Source organism: Neomonachus schauinslandi, chromosome 11 (assembly GCF_002201575.2).
Source record: "Neomonachus schauinslandi chromosome 11, ASM220157v2, whole genome shotgun sequence".
NCBI lineage: Eukaryota > Metazoa > Chordata > Mammalia > Carnivora > Phocidae > Neomonachus > Neomonachus schauinslandi.
The window spans coordinates 85,716,982-85,739,479 of NC_058413.1; the positions used below are offsets into that span (position 1 = coordinate 85,716,982).

At 40.5% G+C, this 22,498-nt stretch overlaps 1 protein-coding gene and 2 pseudogenes across 2 annotated transcripts in view; 2 read left to right on the plus strand and 1 right to left on the minus strand.

Annotated features, from left to right (window-relative positions):
- The window catches only part of APLP2 (amyloid beta precursor like protein 2), an 86,088-nt gene that overhangs the window by 56,279 nt on the left and 7,311 nt on the right, over window positions 1–22,498 (minus strand). The gene's annotated exons all lie outside the window — the stretch shown is intronic.
- LOC110586378 lies at window positions 10,494–11,404 on the plus strand (annotated as a pseudogene).
- Window positions 12,758–12,857, plus strand: LOC123326260 (annotated as a pseudogene).

Sequence of the window (22,498 nt, forward strand, 5' to 3'; positions counted from 1 at the left end):
AAAATCAAGTATTTCCGATGAAGACTGCCATCCAAGTTGAGATGTGGCTATAAATGTAAAATATATGCAGAACTTCAAAGACTTAGTATGTAAATTTTTAATATGCAAAATACCTCAATTTTATTACATGTTGATTTTATAACATGATTACATATATTGAAATGATACATTGGGTTAAATAAAATATAATGGTTAAACTAATTTCATCTACTTTTTTTTTTAAGTAGGCTCCACATTCAACATGGGGCTTGAATTCACAACCCTGAGATCAAGAGTCACATGCTCTATGAAATGAGCCAGCCTGGATCCCCCATCTATTTTTTGGTTTTTAAAAAAATGTCAACTAGAAAAATTTTAACTATATATATGTGGCTGGCATTGAGCACTGTGCTCAATGTTCAGTTAACATTGTGCTAGGAGGTATGACCTGAATGCCTTTTTTCATTCACCTTTACATTCCATATAAATGCATTTTCCTTTCTTTCATCAAGAAGACTAAGGCTAGGGGCGCCTGGGTGGCTCAGTTGTTAAGCGTCTGCCTTCGGCTCAGGTCGTGATCTCAGGGTCCTGGGATTGAGCCCCATATCGGGCCCCCTGCTCAGTGGGAAGCCTGCTTCTCCCTCTCCCACTCCCCCTGCTTGTGGTCCCTCTCTCGTGGTCTCTCGGTCAGAAAATAAATAAAATCTTAAAAAAAAAAAAAAATACTAAGGCTAGCAAGAGTTTCCGGTGATTGGAAGAAGGGGGTAGGTACTCAGATGGTTCCCTGAGCAATCTTCAGGCTGCCAAGAATTAAATGGGTTAAGAGCCACAAAGCTTCCCTGAAGAGGCTAGGCTAGTTCAAAAGAGACAAGTGGTTCCAAGTAAAATAATGAACAGAAATTAAACAGGAAAAAGACATTTCTTGAGACATTTCTCCTTATAAGAGATTCAGTATTAAAAGCAGGGGAGGGGGGCATAGAGGATTCAGTATAGGTTATGTAAGTGGGTTAAGTGCCAAGAGCCGAAGTTCTTATTTTATCCAATTCCTGGGGCTGGGCGGGGGGGGGGCCGGAGGAGTGGAGGTGGACACTCTCCTCCATCCCCCAAACTTCTTAGATCCACAAATATGAAAGAAACCGTCATTGAGACATAAACAAACAAATCCCTCTTCTTCCAGGCTTCTGACAACCACAGAACACAATCCAAGGGCCGTCCAAAGACAAAAAAAATAACCAGAACAGAGCATACATGATATGATGTTCATATCCCATAGGTATTGCTGATTCAATTATATTTGTTTTAAGTCAGTAAACATTTTAAGGACCTTATAAGAGCAGGCTCTAAAGACAATAAAACGAACAAGTCCTCACATGCACGGAGGCTTGGCTTGGTCAGGGAGACAATTCTGTAAACAAAATAATCCTAATAAAGAAGGAAAGCTTCTTAAACTCTGTCATATAGGAGGTCCCCAACTTCTGTCTGACTGGTTCCTAAATGACAGTTAAAAGTTAAGCCCAAATAAAAGGTGCAGTGATGGTACCCCTGGGATCTACAGGTTTATTATTATAAACTGGGAGTCTATTCCTGAACAAATATGAAAATAAGAGAAAAAAGAGCAGACACAAATACTGTTATAAACTTAAGTATTTCGATCATAAAAGTTCTTTTGGAGTGTGTCCTTCATGGGCTAGAGTGGCTGAGGCTTCTTAAAATACTTAAATCTAAGGAAGTACAGAGAGATGACATCTTTTCCTGGAAAATTTCCCTGGAACAAGCTTGAGTACCCTTTGTGGCTCTAAAAACCTTAGTATTTCCCTCAAGTTTACACACCGGGATGATTCTCATTGCTGATTCATTATGCAAGAATTCGTCAATCACGTCAAGGAAGGAGTCAGGCATTTTTCCAAAGATACATATTTAGGGATTCCTTACTTCCAAATTCAACTAACTTTTCTGGAGAACTCTGTGGCATTTCCATACCCCTTGTAGCCTTCCCAAGTGCTGATTTTTTCTTTTTTTTCTTTTTTTTAAGATTTTATTTATTTATTTGACAGAGAGAGAGAGAGAGACAGCGAGAGAGGGAACACAAGCAGGGGGAGTGAGGGAGGGAGGGAGAAGCAGTCTCCCCACTGAGCAGGGAGCCCAATGTGGGGCTCCATCCCAGGACCTGGGACCATGACCTGAGCCACAGGCAGCTGCTTAACGACTGAACCACCCAGGTGCCCCGAATGCTGATTTTCTTAAAAATCCACCTAGGGCTAGGGCGCCTGGGTTGCTCAGTTGGTTAAGCGACTGCCTTCGGCTCAGGGCATGATCCTGGAGTCCCGGGATCGAGTCCCACATCGGGCTCCCTGCTCAGCGGGGAGTCTGCTTCTCCCTCTGACCCTCCTCCCTCTCATGCTCTCTGTCTCTCATTCTCTCTCTCGCAAATAAAATCTTTAAAAAAAAAAATTTTTTTTAAATAAATAAGTAAAAAATCCACCTAATCATTTTTTTTTTTTCCTGGAGCAATCAAACCATCCTTTTCTTGGGCTAAAAACCTCTTTCCTTTGATGATTTACAGACATTGCCCAGACCAAGCATAATCACTTACTCTTTACAATAACCTGCCATTTTAATTTGAATTCAAACACATCATAAAAGCAAATCAATAAAAGGCAGATGACAGCTTGGCAACCATCAGCAAATTTCAAACCATTGTATTTTGGATGAAAAACTGACAACCACCTTGCTAAACTGATTTTATATATTCCCAAATAGTAAAAAAAAGTCTCACCAAATAGTAAGAAGCCTTTATTCTTTAATATATCACTACAATCCACAACCATATATGTGTATGTGTGTCATGTATACACACATATATATATGTACGTATACACAAACTCAACAGTTCTTAAAAATTTACCCAATGAAAATTGAATATGCTTTGAGAGCACCATTTATTTGACAGAGAGAGACACAGCGAGAGAGGGAACACAAGCAGGGGGAGTGGGAGAGGGAGAAGCAAGCTTCCTGCAGAGCAGGGAGCCCAATGAGGGGCTCGATCCCAGGACTCTGGGATCATGACCTGAGCCGAAGGCAGACGCTTAACGACTGACCCACCCAGGCGCCCCTAAAAAAAATCTTTAATAAAAATAAAAATAATAATGTGTACTGAAGCAACCATCATTACCTCAAATGGGACTTGAAGTTTATGTTCTATTTCCTTTAGCTTCTTGGAGACAGATGTAAATCCTGCTCTCGTAATATCAGATTACCATATGGATATTTTAATGAAATCCATCCATCCAGTGTATCTACAATATGCCTTCACTTCCATTATTCTGTGACAAGTTCAACTTCTTCACTCACTACATATACATACATAAAACCACATGTAATGGCTCAGCTTGGCTAGGAGCTTATCAGGTTTTGCATCTAATCTTTTAAAATCAATACTTAAAACATTTTACTGATTTTAATCTCTCCTGATTACTATTTCCCTTGTTTAAAAACAACACTAACCAATCTTCAATCTCAATGACTTGTATCAATTCACAAAATTAATCTTTCATAATGATAGCTCAGCAGGATATTTTATTAATGTATATTCTGAGGAATCTAATCAAGCCTCATTTATCTTAAGAGTTGCTTTAAAAAGAGGTGCCTGGCTTGCCTAGTCAGTACAACTTGCAAATCTTATCTCAGGGTCATGACTTTGATCCCTACACTGTGTGTAGACAATTACCTTAAAAAAAAAAAAGGGGAGGGGGGTGGGAGGATGGGTTAGCCTGGTGGTGGGTATTGAGGAGGGCACATTCTGCATGGAGCACTGGGTGTTATGCACAAACAATGAATCATGGAACACTTCACCTAAAACTAATGATGTAATGTATGGGGATTAACATAAGAATAAAAAAAAAAAAGAGCTGCTATAAGGAAAGACATTTACATAGCATTAAGCAGAAATCATCTTCCAAAGGGAGTGGGGGCAGGGCAGAGTCCAACCAGACCATCAAAGAAGATTCTGTTATGAAAGGTGGTTTTCAGGTCACCTGAAACCTGCCATGAGTAATAAACATTTATTGCAAGAGATCATTTCAATCCAACTCTCTTTCTCCTCTTTTCAAGAGGGTTGAAAATTCTCTGCCTATGGATAACACAGAGGTGATAGCGGCGGAGTATAAGACAAAAATGGCAACCCACATTCAACCTCCCTCAAGAACCCAGAGTCTCCTTCCCATCTGAAGGAGGCCGGTGCTACTTGGGTATTGCTGCCAGATCTTCCAATTTTTTTTAAAACTGGAAAGGAATTTTAACATAAAAATCCATGTTATTTGGAAGTGATGGTTTTTTTTTTTTTTAAGATTTTATTTTTCTACACCCAATGTGAGACTCAAACTCACGACCCTGAGATCAAGAGTCACATGCTCCACCGGCTGAGCCAGCCAGGCGCACCGGAAATGGTGATGTTCAATTTTGTATTTGAATTTAAAATACAATGAAGCCCAACTTGGTGAGAGACAAATAAAACAGAAGTCCAGGCCACATGCTGTCTGCCGACTGCAGGTTTTCCACCTCCATTTGGTGGTTATGTACCAGGAATCACAGTTAGTAGGGATGACAGTTAATTTCAGAAGCCTAAAAGTCATCAAACACCTAGTACCCAGAAGTTATAGTATAAACTACAATTAATCATATATCAATTAGAAAAAACTTGATTATGGAAAATCATGTTAAAGACCTAACACTTAATATTAAGATGACAATACTGCTGAAAGTAATCTAGCAGTTCAGGGCAATCCCTATCAAAATTTTCTGCAGAAATTTTTTTTTTCTTTAAGATTTTATTTATTTGAGAGAGAGAGAGCATGAGCAGGGGGAGAAGCAGGGAGAAGCAGAGAGAGAGGGAGAAGCAGGCTCCCCAATAAGCAGGGAGCCCGATGCGGGGCTCGATCCCAGGACCCTGGGATTATGACCTGAGCCAAAGGCAGATGCTTAAGTGACTGAGCCACCCAGGTGCCCCTGCAGAAATTTTTTTAGAAATCTTAAAATTCATATGGAATCTCACACTCTCGAAAAAGAACAAAGTTGAAAGACAAACTTTCTGACTTCAAAACTTACCACAAAGCTACCTATAGAAATAAAAACAGTGGGGTACTGGCATAAAAATGGACATACAGAATGGAGAACTCAGAGTCACCTGCAAAAGAATGAAGTTGAACCCTTACTTTAAACCACAAACAAAAATTAACTCAAAATGGATCAAAGACCTAAACCCAAAAACTATAAAGACAAAACCCTAAGGGTATAGCCTGACGTGGGGCTCAATCCCAAGACCCTGAGATCATGACCTGAGCCGAAGTCAGATGCTTAACCGACTTAGCCACCCAGGCACCCCAAAAGATAAAAATCTTAAAAGAAAACATAAGGGCAAATCTTCGTATTTTATTTGGCAATGATTCCTTAGATAATGAAACCAAAAGCACAGACACACACACACACACACACACACACAAAATAGCTGAACTGGACTTTATCAAAATTAGAAACTTCTCTACAAAAGACACTATATCAAAAGAGTGAAGACAACCCAAAGAATGGGAGAAAATATTTATAAGTCACATATCTGATAAGGGATGAATATTTAGAACATATAAAGAACTACAACTTGGGGCACCTGGGTGGCTCAGCTGTTAAGCGTCTGCCTTTGGCTCAGGTCATGATCCCAGGGTCCTGGGATCAAGCCCCGCATTGGGCTCCTTGCTCCGCAGGAAGCCTGCTTCTCCCTCTCTCACTCCCCCTGCTTGTGTTCCCTCTCCCCCTGTGTCGCTCTGTCGAATAAATAAATAAAAATCTTAAAAAAAAAATTTGAAGAACTACAACTCAACAACAAAACCCAACTCAAAATGCGAAAAAGACTTGAATTAACATTTCTCCAAAGATACACAAATGGCCAACATGAAAACATGCTCCACATCACTAAGCTTTAGGGAAATGAAAATCACAATGAGAAACCATTTCACACCCATTAGGATGGCTATTACCCAAAAAACAGAAACAACCACTGGCAAGAATGTGGAGAAATTAGAACCCTTGCGCATTGACGGTGAGAATGTAAAATGGGGCAGTCACTATGGAAGACAGTTCGCAGTTCCCAAAAAGCTCCACAAAGAATTTCCATATGACCCAGCAATTCCACTTTTCAGTACATACCCAAAAGAATTGAAACAGGAACTCAGATACAAGTACAGCCATGTTCACAGCAGCAGTATTCACAACAGCCAAAGAGTGGAAACATCCCAAATGTCCATCAACAGATGAATGAATAAACAGAATGTGGTATACACACACACAAGGGAATATTATTCAGTTTTAAAAAGGAATGCCATTCTGATACATTTACTTTGAAAACAGTATAATGCTTTATAAGAACATTTATAAGAATCAGCAACTTCGTAAGAAGAGGTTCCCAGGGGGATTTGGGGTGGGCAAGAGACAAGGAGTTAATGGGATTATAATGGGTTCAGAGTTTCTGTTTGAATGATGAAATGGACAGTGCTGATGGTTGCAGGGCACTGTGAACGTACTTAATGCCACTGAACTACACACTTAAAACTGACCACTTTAAGCATTTTTATGTTACGTATATATTACAATAAAAAAAATTATGGGGCGCTTGGGTGGCTCAGTTGGTTAAGCGTCCAACTCTTGATTTTGGCTCAGGCCATAATCTCAGGGTTGTGAGATGGAGCCCTGTATCAGGCTCCATGCTGGGTGTGAAGCCTACTTAATATTCTCTCTCCTCCTCTCTCCTTACCCCTCCCCCACACATCCGGTGTGCACTTTAAAAAAAAGGAAGGAAGGAAAAGAAATTTTAAAAAAAAAGGAAGGAAGGAAAAGAAATTTCAGTTGTACAATTTAGAGAAATTTTATATCTTTGAGCTGACGTATGTAAAGTATCTGGAAGTAAACCCTAGAAATAAGTGTTTTAAAAAAAGATAAACTGGATTAAAATCATCTATTATTTTTAATTTTTTATTAACATATTATTTGTTTCAGGGGTACAGGTCTGTAATTCATCAGTCTTACACAATTCACAGTGCTCACCATAGTACATACCCTCCCCAATATCCACCACGCAGCCACCCCATCTCTCCCACCCCCCTCTACTCCAGGAACCCTCAGTTTGTTTGCTGAGATTAAGAGTCTCTTATGGTTTGTCTCCCTCTCTGGTTTAGTCTTGTTTCATTTTTCCCTCCCTTCCCCTATGATCCTCTGTCTTCGTCCTCAAATTCCTCGTATCCGTGAGATCATATGGTACTTGTCTTTCTCTGATTGACTTATTTCGCTTAGCATAATACCCTCTAGTTCCATCCACGTCGTTGTAAATGGCAAGATCTCATTTTTTGATGGCTGCGTAATATTCCCCTATATGTCTGTGCGTGTGTGTGTGTGTGTGTATATATATATACACACACACACACACACACACCCCACATCTTCTTTATCCATTCATCTGTCGATGGACAGCTTGGCTCTATCCCTAGTTTGGCTATTGTGGACATTGTTGCCATAAACATCGGGGTGCATGTACCCCTTCGGATCCCTACATTTGTATCTTTGGGGTAAATACCCAGTAGTGCAATTGCTGGGACGTAGAGTAGCTCTATTTTCAACTTTTTGAGGAACCTCCATACTGTTTTCCAGAGTGGCTGCACCAGCTTGCATTCCCACCAACAGTGTAGGAGGGTTCCCCTTTCTCCGCACCGTCGCCAACATCTGTCATTTCCTGACTTGTCAATTTTAGCCATTCTGACTGGTGTGAGGTGGTATCTCATTGAAGTTTTGATTTGGATTTCCCTGATGCCGAGTGATGTTGAGGACTTTTTCATGTGTCTGTTGGCCATTTGGATATCTTCTCTGCAGAAATGTCTGTTCATGTCTTCTGCCCATTTCTTGACTGGAGTATTTGTTCTTTGGGAGTTGAGTTTGATAAGTTCTTTACAGGTTTTGGATACTAGCCCTTTATCTGATATGTCATTTGCAAGTATCTTCTGGTTTTGTTGACTGTTTCCTTTGCTATGTAAAAGCTTTTTATCTTGGGGTGCCTGGGTGGCTCAGATGATTGCGCATCTGCCTTTGGCTCAGGTCATGATCTCCAGATCCTGGGATCAAGCCCCGCATCGGGCTCCCAGCTCAGTAGGGTGTCTGCTTCTCCCTCTGCCTCTCCCCCTGCTTGTGCTCTCTCTCTCTCTCTCAAATGAATAAAATCTTTTTTTTTTTAAGATTTTATTTATTTGAGAGAGAGAGAATGAGAGAGAGAGAGCACATGAGAGGGGGGAGGGTCAGGGGCGAAGCAGACTCCCTGCTGAGCAGGGAGCCTGATGTGGGACTCATCCAGGGACTCCAGGATCATGACCTGAGCCAAAGGCAGTCGCCTAACCAACTGAGCCACCCAGGCACCCTTAAATGAATAAAATCTTTAAAACATTAAAAAAAAAAAAAAAAAGCTTTTTATCTAGATGAAGTCCCAATAGTTCATTTTTGCCCTTGCTTCCCTGGCCTTTGGCCATGTTTCTAGGAAGAAGTTGCAGCAGCTGAGGTCAAAGAGGTTGCTGCCCGTGTTCTCAAGGATTCTGATGGATTCCTGTCTCACATTTAGGTCTTTCATCCATTTTGAGTCTATTTTTGTGTGTGGTGTAAGGAAATGGTCCAGTTTCATTCTTCTGCATGTGGCTGTCCAATTTTCCCAACACCATTTGCTGAAGACTGTCTTTTTTCCATTGGACCTTCCTTCCTGCTTTGTCGAAGATTAGTTGACCACAGAGTTGAGGGTCCATTTCTGGGCCCTCTATTCTGTTCCATTGATCAATGTGTCTGTTTTTGTGCCAGTACCATACTGTCTTGATGATGACAGCTTTGTAATAGAGCTGGAAGTCCGGAATTGTGATGCCACCAGCCTGGCTTTTCTTTTTCAACATTCCTCTGGCTATTCGGGGTCTTTTCTGGTTCCATACAAATTTTAGGATTATTTGTTCCATTTCTTTGAAAAAAGTGGATGGTATTTTGATAGGGATTGCATTAAATGTGTAGACTGCTCTAGGCAGCATAGACATTTTCACAATATTTGTTCTTCCAATCCATGAGCATGGAACATGTTTCCATTTCCTTGTGTCTTCCTCAATTTCTTTCACGAGTATTGTATAGTTTTCTGAGTACAGATTCTTTGCCTCTTTGGTCAGATTTATTCCTAGGTATTTTATGGTTTGGGGTGCAATTGTAAATGGGATCGACTCCTTAATTTCTCTTTCTTCTGTCTTGGTGGTGGTGTATAGAAATGCAACTGATTTCTGTGCACTGTAAAATCATCTATTTTAAAAGACTGGAGAAGTGTTAACTATCATTTTTCCAACAACCTAAAAGGCTTCTTTCATTTATGATTTTAGTAGCTATATGCTGCTTTCAGCTATAGTGTTATTTGTGCTGTCACAATGCCCTGCATATAGCAATTTAATAAATATGGGCTAATAATGATGACTGTGAAGAATTTCAAATGAACCAGTTACCACAGAGTCTTCAAATTTAGAACAAGTTATTACAGAGGTTCTTTTAAATGTCAATTTAAGATACAGCTAAAATGAAAAAAAAAAAGGCGTCATTCATTGCATATTGTTTAGAGAAAACCAGAAATATGAATATCCAATTATAAAGGAATGAATTCAATAAATTAGAGATAAATTATAGAATAAGAAGATCCCTGCTTTTATATATATTATTGAAAAAATGGGCAAGTTCAAAGATATGCATGTTATTTGGGGGTTCTGCTACTAGAAAGGTAATGATTTATACAAATCTCAATTACTCCCAGTCTTTCAGGACAAAAAATACCCTGGAAAACTTAATTCCAGAATCTAAAAACATTCCATCATAGGGGCGCCTGGCTGGGTCAGTCAGAAGAGCATGCAACTCTTGATCTCAGGGTCATGAGTTCAAAGCCCAGGTTGGTCCTAGAGGCTACTTAAAATTAAACAAATAGTTGGGGCACCTGGGTGGCTCAGTCAGTTAAGCATCCGCGTCGGCTCAGGTCATGATCCCAGGGTCCTGGGATGGAGCCCCACATTGGACTCCCTGCTCAGCAGGAAGCCTGCTTCTCCCTCTTCTACTCCCCCTGCTTGTGTTCCCTCTCTCACTGTGTCTCTCTCTGTCAAATAAATAAATAATATCTTTTTAAAAAATAATAAAATCAAATAAATAAATTAGTAATAATAGGGGCCCTGTGTGGCTCAGTCGGTTAAGCGGCTGCCTTCAGCTCAGGTCATGATCCCAATGTCCTGGGATCAAGGCCCACATCAGGCTCCCTGCTCAGTGGAGTCTGCTTCTCCCTCTCCCTGCCTTTCTGCCTACTTGTGCTCTCTCTCTTATCTGTCAAATAAATAAATAAATAAATCTTTAAAAAAAATAAATAAAAAAAATGCAGGGAGGGCCGCTGCTGGATCACTCCCCTCTAAGCTTCACCGGCCTCCGAGCACACCATGGCCAGGCCCCTGCACACCCTGCTGCTCCTGCTGGCTACTCTGGCCCTGACCCTGGCTCTGGCCATGGCCCTGGCACAGGCAGGACCAAGTGTCCAATGGTGGGAGCCCCATAGGATGCTGACCACGTCAACGAGGAGAATGTGCAGCAAGCGCTGAACTTCACCCTCAACAAGTTCAACTAGGCGAGCAAGGGCATGAACCACAGCTGCGCACTCCAGGTGGTACTCGCCTAAGCAAGCTGTGGCTGGGATGAAATACTTCTTGGACGTGAAGACTGGCCAAACCAGATGTACCAAGTCCCAGCCCAACCTGGACAGCCATCCCTTTCATGACCAGCCACACCTTAATGAAGAAAATGCTCTGGGGGCGTCTGGGTGGCTCAGTCGGTTACGCTTCTGCCTTTGGCTCAGGTCATGATCCCGGGGTCCTAGGATAACGTCCCACATTGGGGGGGGGGTCCCTGCTCAGTGGGGAGCCTGCTTCTCCTTCTGCCCCTCCCCCAAATTATTCTCTCCCTTTCTCTCTTCAATAAATAAAATCTTTAAAAAGAAAGAAAGAGGGGCACCTGGGTGGCTCAGTCGTTAAGCGTCTGCCTTCAGCTCAGGTCATGATCCTGGAGTCCCAGGATCGAGTCCCACATCGGGCTCCCCGCTCAGTGGGGAGTCTGCTTCTCCCTCTGACCCTCTCCCCTCTCGTGCTCTCTCTCACTCGCTCTCTCAAATAAATAACATCTTAAAAAAAAAAAAAGGAAAAGAAAAGAGACGGAAGGGAGGAAGGGAGGGAGGGAGGGAGGGATGGACGGACAAAGCAAGCAAGCGCTCTGCTCTTTCCAGGTATACACTGTCCCCTGGCTGGGCAAGACCTCCATGGTAAAGTCCAGCTGCCAGAATGCACAGAGGACCCTGTGACAGGCTGGTCCGCTCCGTCGCCCTTCTCCTACCCCACTCCCCCTTGTAGAGTTCCTAAGCCTTGGAAGGGTGGCCCTGCCCAGGCGATGTCACATCCCTCAGTGTGCTGGCCCCAGGACACAAGTAGAGAAGGGTTCTGGGGCATTTACTGAACAGGTGCCTGTAACTCCTTTTTCTTTTTTTTATTTATTTGACAGAGAGAGAGACAGCGAGAGCAGGAACACAAGCAAGGGGAGTGGGAGAGGGAGAGGGAGAAGCAGGCTTCCTGCAGAGCAGGGAGCCTGATGCGGGGCTTGATCCCAGGACCCCGGGATCATGACCTGAGCCCAAGGCAGATGCCCAATGACTGAGCCACCCAGGCACCCCTGTAACTCCTTTCTTTTAATTGCTTTCCAAATGCACCAATATGTAGTAAGCATGTTCTGTTCTATCTTAATCACGTTACTTTTTAGTAACATCAGCTATAAATAATAATAATAAAATTTTTAAAAATGCAGGGAGTTCAAAAGCCCCAAACCATGAATGGTTATTCAACTAAAAGTGATGTGAAATATTTAATGCCCTGGAAAATTATTCAATATGTGAAATGGGGTGAAAACAGGTTATAAACATATAAAGGGGAATCCACTTTTTAAAACTAAGATGTATAAAAAACAGGAGTGGAAAAACAAGTTATTTATGTAAATTCTTTAATCGGTTAATTTCTTTGTTTTGCCTTACCTTTTTCTAAATTTTTCACAACGACCATCTATTTCTTCTTTAACACATACACTAAGGGTCACCTTAATAATCATTTGTAAAGAGTCAATTTAGAATCTCATTTTTTTAAATAGTTTATTATTTTTTTTAGTAATCTCTACACCCAACATGGGGCTTCAACTCATGACCCCAAGATCAAGAGTCATGTGTTCTTCCAACTGAGCCAACCAGGTGCCCCAGAATCTCAGCCATTTTTTTTTTTTTTAAAGATTTTATTTATTTGACAGAGAGAGACACAGCAAGAGAGGGAACACAAGCAGGGGGAGTGGGAGAGGGAGAAGCAGGCTTCCCGCGGAGCAGGGAGCCAGATGTGGGGCTCAATCCCAGGACCCTGGGATCATGACCTGAGCCAAAGGCAGAAGCTTAACCGACTGAGCCACCCAGGCGCCCCATCTCAGCCATTTTTAATAAAAGATTTTAAGAAGTGACAAATAGGTTCCTGAGATGATCATACCCGTTAGAGTCAAAATGGACAAGTACGGATAATGGTTTGATGGTGGAGAAACTAAGGGCCTCAGAAGAGTTTCCCTTGACTTTCTGATTACTAAGAATCACCTACTGCAATGTTTTACCTAAATGTTGGCTATCAGCAGCTTGCTTCAGCAGCACATATACTAAAGTTGGGCCGATACAAAGATCAGCATGGCTCCTGCACAAGGATGACACGCAAATTTGTGAAGCGTTCCGTATTTTTACTGAATATTATACTGTATGATAATTGGAATAACAATAAAACCTTACAAAGATAAATTTAAAAATATAAATGTTGACTGTCTGATAACCTTCTCTTAAGAGATGTCTGGTACTCCCATGTCAAACTGAGCTATCCCTTCCCCAGGGATCTGACCCAGGACATCTGTCCCACCAGTTAGCACGAACTTGAGAGCCAGTTAAACACTTACTGATTTGTGACCTTGGTCAAGTTACTTTACCTGTACATTCCCCAGTTCCTGCATCTGAAAGACAAGGATAAACATAGTTCCTTTCTCAAGACTGTTCCAAGATTTCAATGAATATATGTAAAACACTATACATAGTAATTGCACCATAAATAGAATTATCATTACTCCAACAACCACTAGAATCTGCTACTCTATTCCTGCTTGTCTGTTCCTCCCTAACTACATAAATTCACATAGGTTTTCTCTGTAAGTTCCCAGTAAATATCTAATTTCAAGGGAATTAACTTCCAGTTACGGTCAGCTAGATAATTCAGACCAACCACCCTAATGAGGACAACAAGAAGAGCAATACAAAATATGAAAATCACCTGCTCAAAGGCAGCAGAGATCTAAAAAGATAGTAAAGATTAAATGGGTCAATACTTAGGGGAGGATAAAGGCTCAGAGAGATAGGCACAGCTTGCAGAGCTTTCTTTCTCTGGAAGCTGAAAAATTCTGAGGAGAGTAGCTAAGTAGTGCTTTTGATGCAGAGAAGGACTAAAGGGACTGGAGTCCAGGGCTGGAGGAAAAGGGGAAGGGGAGTATACTTGGAGAGCCCAAAGATTTGCAGTTGATACTACAAAGCAGGCTGAACAAAGAATGGTATTCCAGAAATTGACAGGCCTTCCCAGAGACTGCAGCTCAACTTCCAATAATCTAAATCCATGAAATGAAAAGGAGATCCTGGATTGCTAGTGTCCCCAAGCTTCAGATAGAAGCAAATGGACTGCTTCTTGCAGTGTAACATTAGCCTAGGACTCAAATTAGTCTATAAGGCATCTGTGTAAATAAAATGGCACATAATCAAAAATTATCTGACAAAAAAGGATGTAAGATAATATGAAAACCGAAAGAAGTAAATTATAGTAAAAAAAAAAAACCCTTGGGGCCCCAAGATACTCTAATTATCAGACATAGACAACTACATTTTCCATGTTCAAAGACACAGAAGACAAAAATTGAGAATTTCAGCTGTGATCTAGAAACAATTAAAAAATCTTTTAATTATGGGGCACGTGGGTGGCTCAGTTGGTTAAGCGTCTGCCTTCAGCTCAGGTCATGATCCCAAGGTCCTGGGATCGAGCCCCGCATCGGGCTCCCTGCTCAGCGGAGTTTTCTCCCTCTGCCTGCCGCTTCCCCTGCTTGTGTTCTCACTCTCTCTCTGGCAAATAAATAATTTTTTTTAATTTTTTAATTATAAAACAAGCTACAATAACTGAAATTAAGAACTCGATGGATGGACTTCAAGGCAGATCAGATACCGCTGAAAAATTATTAGTAAAAACAAAGATGGGCCAGAAGAAAATCTATCGAATGAGGCATGGAGAGACACAGAGGACACAATGACAACGTCTAAGATGTTTGTTTTGGAGTCCCACAGGAAAGGAGAGAATGAGGCAGAAACAATATTTAAATACTTAAAAAGAAAACAGCTGGGAATTTTCTAAAACTGATGAAAGGTATCAAACCACAGACTCAAGACGCTCTACAAGAATACATTTTTTTTTTTTTAAGATGTTATTTATTTTTCAACAGAGAGAGAGAGACAGCGAGAGAGGGAACACAAGCAGGGGGAGTGGGAGAGGGAGAAGCAGACTTCCCGCCGAGCAGGGAGCCTGATGCGGGGCTCGATCCAGGGACTCCAGGATCATGACCCGAGCCGAAAGCAGTCGCTCAACCAACTGAGCCACCCAGGCGCCCCAAGAATACATTTTTTAAAATTTTTTTTGAGAGAGAGAACACTCAAGTGGGGAGGGGCAGAGGGAGAGGACAAAAAAGAATATTAAGTCCATGCCCAGAACAGAGCCCAACATGGGGTTCAATCTCACGACCCCGAGATCATGACCTGAGCTGAAATCAAGAGTCAGACATTTTGGGGCGCCTGGGTGGCTCAGATGGTTAAGCATCTCCCTTCGGCTCAGGTCATGATCCCAGGGTCCTGGGATCGAGTCCCACATCGGGCTCCCTGCTCCTTGGGAGCCTGCTTCTCCCTCTGCTTCTCTCTCTCTCTCTCTGTCTCTCATGAATAAATAAATAAAATCTTAAAAAAAAAAAAAGAGTCAGACATTTAAATGACTGAGCCACCCAGGAGCCCCAAAGAGAGAATACATTTTTTTTTTAAACTACACCTAAGTATATAATAGCAAAAGTGCTGAAAAACAGATTCAAAGAGAAAAGCTTAAAAGTAGACAGAGACTTAGGAACACATTACCTTCAAAGGAGGATAATTATACAGACACAAATTCCAGTAAGTTATTGATAACATTCATTATCAGGATATTGGTAACATAAAATATCAGGAATGGAGTAAACGCTTTAAGATGATGGAAGAAATTCTACTCCCAATGAACCTATCTTGAAAGAAAGACAGTGAAAAAGATATTTGGTAAAAGAATATGTCAAAAGCCAACTTAACCTTAAGAAAATTCTAAAGTGTTTTGGAAGACAAAAAATTATCCAGGAAAGTTCAGAGATGCAAGAGGCATAAAAAATAATAAAAACAATAAATATGGAAAACTAAATCAGAGGCTCTCAATCTTACCACAAACTTGAATTACCTGAGGAGTTTTTTAGGAAATACTAATGCTTGACCCCCTCTGTCCAAAGATCCAGATGTCATTTGTCTGAATTGCAGCCAGCCATCTGTGTTTTGCAAAAGTTCCCCAGATGATACCAGTGTGCCTCCGGAGTCAATAACCACTTACCTAAATTCATTTGACAGTATAGAACATGGCTTGTATAACACCTTCTGGGGTTTAAAATGAAATTAACAGGGCGCCTGGGTGGCTCAGTTGGTTAAGCGACTGCCTTTGGCTCAGGTCATGATCCTGGAGTCCCGGGATCGAGTCCCACATCGGGCTCCCTGCTCAGCGGGGGGTCTGCTTCTCCCTCTGACCCTCTTCCCCCTCATGCTCTCTGTCTCCCATTCTCTCTCTCTCACATAAATAAATTATTTTAAAAAATAAATTAATTAAATAAATAAAATGAAATTAACATATATAACAACAATGACAAAAAAAGATGAGATGGGGTTAAATGGAGTTAAAAGTGTTCTGAGGTCTTCTATTGTCCAGGAAGAGGATAAAAATACCAATTAATACAAGATACTGAGAGAAAGATACTGAAATTTCTAAAGTAACCATTAAAGCAATAATAAAAGACTATATAAATATGTTCCAAAGTAATAAGAGAAATAAAACAGTAACAAATTCCAAAGTAATTAACTAAGGGGGAAAAAAACAAACACAGAACTGGCAGAACAAACAAAAAGCACTAAATAAGAAGGTAGATGAGAACCCAAGCATATCAACAGCCCCATTAAATATAAATGTACTAAATACTCCAGTAAAACACAGGTGCTAGGTTATAAAAAGAAAAAAGCCATAGCACATCTAAAACACACAGAAATATTAAACAAAATATTAGGAAAGGCAAAAAAACATTACTGGAGATAAAGAGGGAAACTATATGAGAGATTCAATTCTTCAGGAAAAGGTAGTAATTCTAAATCTGTACGCACCTAAGAACAACCTCAAAATAAAGCAAAAAAACCTGTCAAAACTACATAGGAAAAAAGTTGTCCAAAATCACAGTTGGAGGGGGTGCCTGGGTGGCTTAGTCGGTTTAGTGTCGGCCTTCAGCTCGGGTCATGATCCCAGGGTCCTGGGATCAAGTCCCACATGGGGCTCCCTGCTCTCCCCTCCTGCCCCCGTGATCTCTCTCTCTCTCTCTCTCATGCTCTCTCAAATAAAGTCTTTAAAAAAAAAAAAAGAAAGAAATTAACATATTTTTTTTTAAGTAGGCTCCACGCCCACTGAGGAGCTCAAGGCAGAGCTCGAACTCACAACCCTGAGATCAAGATCTGAGCTGAGGTCAAGAGTCAGACACTTAACCAACTGAGCCACCCAGGTGCCCCAGCAAATGTACTTCTAAATAGCCCATGGAGAAAAAAAATAGAATTACAATGGAAAATCAATTTTTCTACTGAATGATAATGAAAATATTATGTATCAAAACGCATATGCTCAGGCACCTGGGTGGCTCAGTCATTGTTAAGTGTCTGCCTTGGGCTCAGGTCATGACCCCAGGGTCCTGGAATCAAGCGCTGAGTTGGGCTCCCTGCTCAGCAGGGAGTCTGCTTCTCCCTCTCCCTCTGCCCCTCCCCCTGCTTATGCTCTCTCTCTCTCTCTCTCTCTCTCTCTCTCTCTCTCGCTCTCGCTCTCTCAAATAAATAAGATCTTTTTAAAAACAAAAACTTATATGCTGGGGGAGCCTGGGTGGCTCAGTCAGTTAAGCATCTGACTTCAGCTCAGGTCATGATCTTAGGGTCCTGGGATCAATCCCCCCCGAATCTTCCACACTCAGCAGGGAGTCTGTTTCTCCCTCTCCCTCTGCCGCTCCGACCCCTGCTCCCCACCCCCTTCACGTGCGAGCCTGCACTCCCTCCCTCTCTCTCTCTCTCTCTCTCTCAAATAAATAAATAAAATCTTCTAAAAAAACGTATATGCTGTTGAAGGGTACAAACTTGCAACTAGTAAATAAATAAGTTTTGGAGATTAATGCACAGCATAGTGATTACAATCAACAATACTGTATTATGAAGTTCAAAGCTGCTAAGAGACTAGATCTTAATTATTCTCACTACAGAAGAGATATAATTACATGATAGTGGTATTAGCTAACATGACAGCGGTAGTCATATTGCAATATACAAACCAACACACTGCACACCTTAAACTTGCACAGTGTTACAGGTCAACTGCATCTCAACTTTTGAAAATAAATTAAATAGAGGGGCGCCTGGGTGGCTCAGTTGGTTAAGCGACTGCCTTCGGCTCAGGTCATGATCCTGGAGTCCCCGGATCGAGTCCCGCATCGGGCTCCCTGCTCAGCGGGAGGTCTGCTTCTCCCTCAGACCCTCCCCCCTCTCATGCTCTCTCTATCTCATTCTCTCTCTCAAATAAATAAAATCTTTAAAAAAAAAAAAAGAAAATAAATTAAATAGAAAGCTAAAAACAAAAATCCTTTGTGAACTGCAGCTAAAGCCCTGTTCAGAGGAAAATTTATAGCTTTAAATTAATAGAAAAGCAGAAAGGCTGAAAAAATTTTAGCAGTCATATCAAATTGTTAGAAAAAGAATAAATTAAACCTCTGGAAAGTAGAAAGAAGAAAATAATAATGAGCAGAAATAAATAAAATGGAGGCTAGCTCAGTCTGCAGAGCATGTGACTCTTGAGCTCGGGGTTGTGAGTTTGAGCTCCACGTTGGGTGTAGATTACTTAAAAATAAAATCTCTAAAAAAAGAAGAAAGAAAATGCAAAATAAAGAGACAACAGAGAGGATCAACAAAAGCCAAAGCTGATTATTTAAAAAGACTTAACACCTGGTTAAGACCAACTGAAACAAAACAAAAACACACAAAAATACCCAGTCAGTAATGAAAAAAGGGAACATCACTGCAGATTCTACTCATATTACAAAGACCATTAAGAGTATATTATAAACAACTTTGATCAAATGATACCAATTTAAAAAATCCAATGTAATAGATTACTAGGGAAACTTAACCAAACTCACACAAGATAGGACTAATCTTACAATAAGAAAACAAATTGAATGCATAATTAGAAACCTTACCACAGGAAAAGTACAGATGGCTTCACTGGTAAATTGTTTTCCAAACATTAAAAGAAAAAATGCCAATCTTAAGTAAAATATTCCAGAGAATAGAAAAGAGGCAATATCCCCTCTCTCCAAGTCCTTTTGAGGCCATAAAACTTTGAGAGAGAGAGAATGAGAGACAGAGAGCATGAGAGGGAGGAAGGTCAGAGGGAGAAGCAGACTCCCTGCCGAGCAGGGAGCCCGATGCGGGACTCGATCCCGGGACTCCAGGATCATGACCTGAGCCGAAGGCAGTCGCTTAACCAACTGAGCCACCCAGGCGCCCGAGGCCATAAAACTTTGAAACCAAAACCTGATAAATACATTATAAAAGAGAAGAATTACAGGTCAAACCGACTTTTTTTTTTATGATTTTTTTTTTCTTTTTTTTAAGATTTCATTTATTTTAGACAAAGAGAAAGAGGGTGCGAGCAGGGTGGGGGCAGAGGGAGGAGAGAATCTCTAACACTGGGCTTGATCTCCCAACTGTGAGATCATGACCTGAGCCAAAATCAAGAGTCAGTCCAACCAACTGAGCCACCTGGGCACCCCCAAACCCACTTTTGAGCACTGAGGCAAAAATCCTGAACAAAATTTAGTAAGTATGGCTCATTTCAGGAATGCAAAAGTTACTTACATATTTTAAAAATCAATTAATATATTTCACACTATCAAAATTAAAAGAAAAATCATATGATTATCTAATTAGCTGGGAAAAAAGTGAAAAACATTCAACATTCATTCATGACAAGAATCTTTAGCAGAGAATAGAAGAGCTCTTCCTTAATCTAATGAAGGACATGGTATCTACAAAGAAACCTACAAGTATCATATAAGCAGTGAAACATAGTTTCCCTCTTGAGATCAGGAGCTGAAAAGAGATACCAGATATTACCACTTCTCTTGAACATTTTACTAGAGTCTCAGCCAGTGCAGGAAAGCAAGAAAAATAAAAGCTGTAAGAATTGAAGGGAAAAAACTATCATAATCCATAGAATATATTCAGGAATTTTCAAAATTACTAATAAATTATTAGAATTAGTGCACAAGTTTAGCAAGTCTCCTGGATACACAGTGAATTTGGAAATATCAACTGCATTTCCACAACCACAGAAGGACAACAAAAAAATTTTAAATAGCATTAAAAATAAATATCTATGAAGAAATCTAACACAAGATGGTACAAGATCTCTAAGCAGAAAGCTATACAAAAGATTCAGGGTAATGAAAGAAGACCTAAATAAAGGCATGTGCCATGTCTCTAGATTGGACCCAGCACCAAGCCCAACTTGGATCCCAAACTCACAACCCTGAGATCTGAGTTGGACACTCAATTGACTGAGCCACCCAGGTTCCCCTGGAAGACTCAAATATTTAAAAAAAAAAAAAAAATCAATTTTTCCCCAATTAACTACAGACTAAATGCAAATCCCAGTCAAAATTCCGGTAAGTGGCTGTTTTCGGTGAAATGCAGCTAATGTATATGGGAAGAAAGGAATTACAGAAAGTCAAAACACTATTAAAGACAACCAAGGTAGAAGGGCATGCTCTAGTAGATATAACCTTATTATAAGACAGTGTAGACTTGGTGCAAGGATACACACAGACAGCAGTGATAAAGAGAGCCGAAAAACAGACTCACCCATACAGAGATATTAACTAACAACAAAGGTGCCATGGGAGAACAGAAGGGAAAGGATGACCTTGACAATAAATGGTGCAAGCTGGATAGCCATATGGTATGGGCCACATACCATATGGAAAAGATAAAAATAAAAAGACCCATGCTTCTTATTACACAAAAATCAGTTCCAGGTACACTGTAGCTCTAAATGTGCCAGGCAAAATAAGAAGCTCCTAATAGACAATCTAGGAGAATAATTTTACATCCTCAGGGTAGGAAAAGACTTCTGAAATAGTACACAAAAAGCACCTATCACAAGAAGAAGAAGAAGAAGAAGAAAGAGATAAGTTAGACCTCAAAATTAAGAACTTCCAAAGAAATCATTAAGAGAGTAAAAAGGCAAGCCAGAGAAAACAGCAGTATCCCAATAACCTCAAACTGGAAACAACCCAAATGCGTATCAGCAAAACAAATCATCGTTTCTTCATACATAACTACTATACAGCTACACTCAACAATACCAGTGACTCTCAAAAACACATCTAGTGAAAGAAAGATACCTAGCTGGAAGAGCATATGGCTCTTGATCTCAGGGTCATGAGTTTGTTTTGTTGTTGTTGTTTTTGAAGATTTATTTATTTGACAGAGAGGGATCACAAGCAGGGGGAGCTGGAGAGGGAGAAGCAGGCTCCCCACTGAGCAGGGAACCTGATGTGGGGCTCAATCCCAGGACGCTGGGATCATGACCTGAGCTGAAGGCAGACGCTTAACGACTGAGCCACCCAAGCGCCCCTCAGGATCATGAGTTTGAGCCCCATGATGGGTGCAGAGATTACAAATAAATTAATTAATTAATTAAAAACAAAAAAAAACATGTTTATTAAAACAGCCCAGATACTTAAGAATACACACCGAAGGATTCCACTTACATAAATCGAGAAAACAGAATAAACTACAGTGGTTAGGGACAATGGTTGGATGGTAAAAACTATAAAAAATAAATAATTACCATAAAGGTCAGTGTAATAATTGCTAGAGGGAGTGGTTAGGGTAGGAATGTTCTATTTTTTGTAACCTTGGCAGTAGTTACACAGGTATGTGTTTTATGAAAACACACTGAGCTATAAATTTTTAAAAGCTCAAAAATACTCAAGGGCTTTTGATGTAGGGGTTGCAACAGTGCCATGCATGCTTGGCACCTTCATAAGTATGTGGCTGTCTTTACTTCCACTTCAAGTATCTTAGCTTTTAAATCATAGTATGTTCGAACAATTAATGCTCTGCATTGATAAATATTTATTACCACTCTAAGAGCCTGAACAAACTTCTTTGGAATCCAAAAAGAAGAAAGGGTCTCTCTCAGCATGAAAACATGAATGGGAATGCTAAATTCCCAACTCAAGATAAGAATTACTTCAGGAAAGAAAGGTTAATGGGATTGGAAAACGTTCAAAGGAGGCCTTTCTATTGTAACATCTTATTTCTATATGTATGCTTTACTACTCAAAAAAAAAAAAAAAATGGCTAAAGCAAATACGGAAAGTGTTAAAATTTAACAGAACTGGGTGGCGTATAGAGGAGTATCTATATTTTTACTATACTATGTTGGAAATATTCGTAATTAAAGTAAGTAAAAGAACGTCCTACACTCTTATCACCTCATTTCTCCATGGAAAAACTCTGCTTCAGTCTCCTACTTAGACTTCCAGAAGCAAACTATAAAATATTCTCAAATACTTATGTTCCTTCCCCCCACCACTAAATCCCACCTCTTCTTCTTCTCCAGGCTAAGTATCTCCCTTACAGTTCATCCATGTTTCATGTCAAATTTTTCATATTCTTCACCATTCCAGCCATTCTGTTCTAGACAGCAATGACCCTCAAAATGAAGGGCCAAGATCCTAATCAATGCCCTGTGTGAGGTTCCTCCGATTTCTCAATTTTGCCAGCAAACATTTAACTCGCAGATAATTTAGGTAAGAATGAATTAGTTATTTTTCGTTCCAGCCAGCCCACCTATTCTATAAGATCCCAAACAGAGAATGCCCTTGCATGTGTTATCTACCCAACTACCACCACACTCTTTTCCAACAGAACCCAACCCACAGT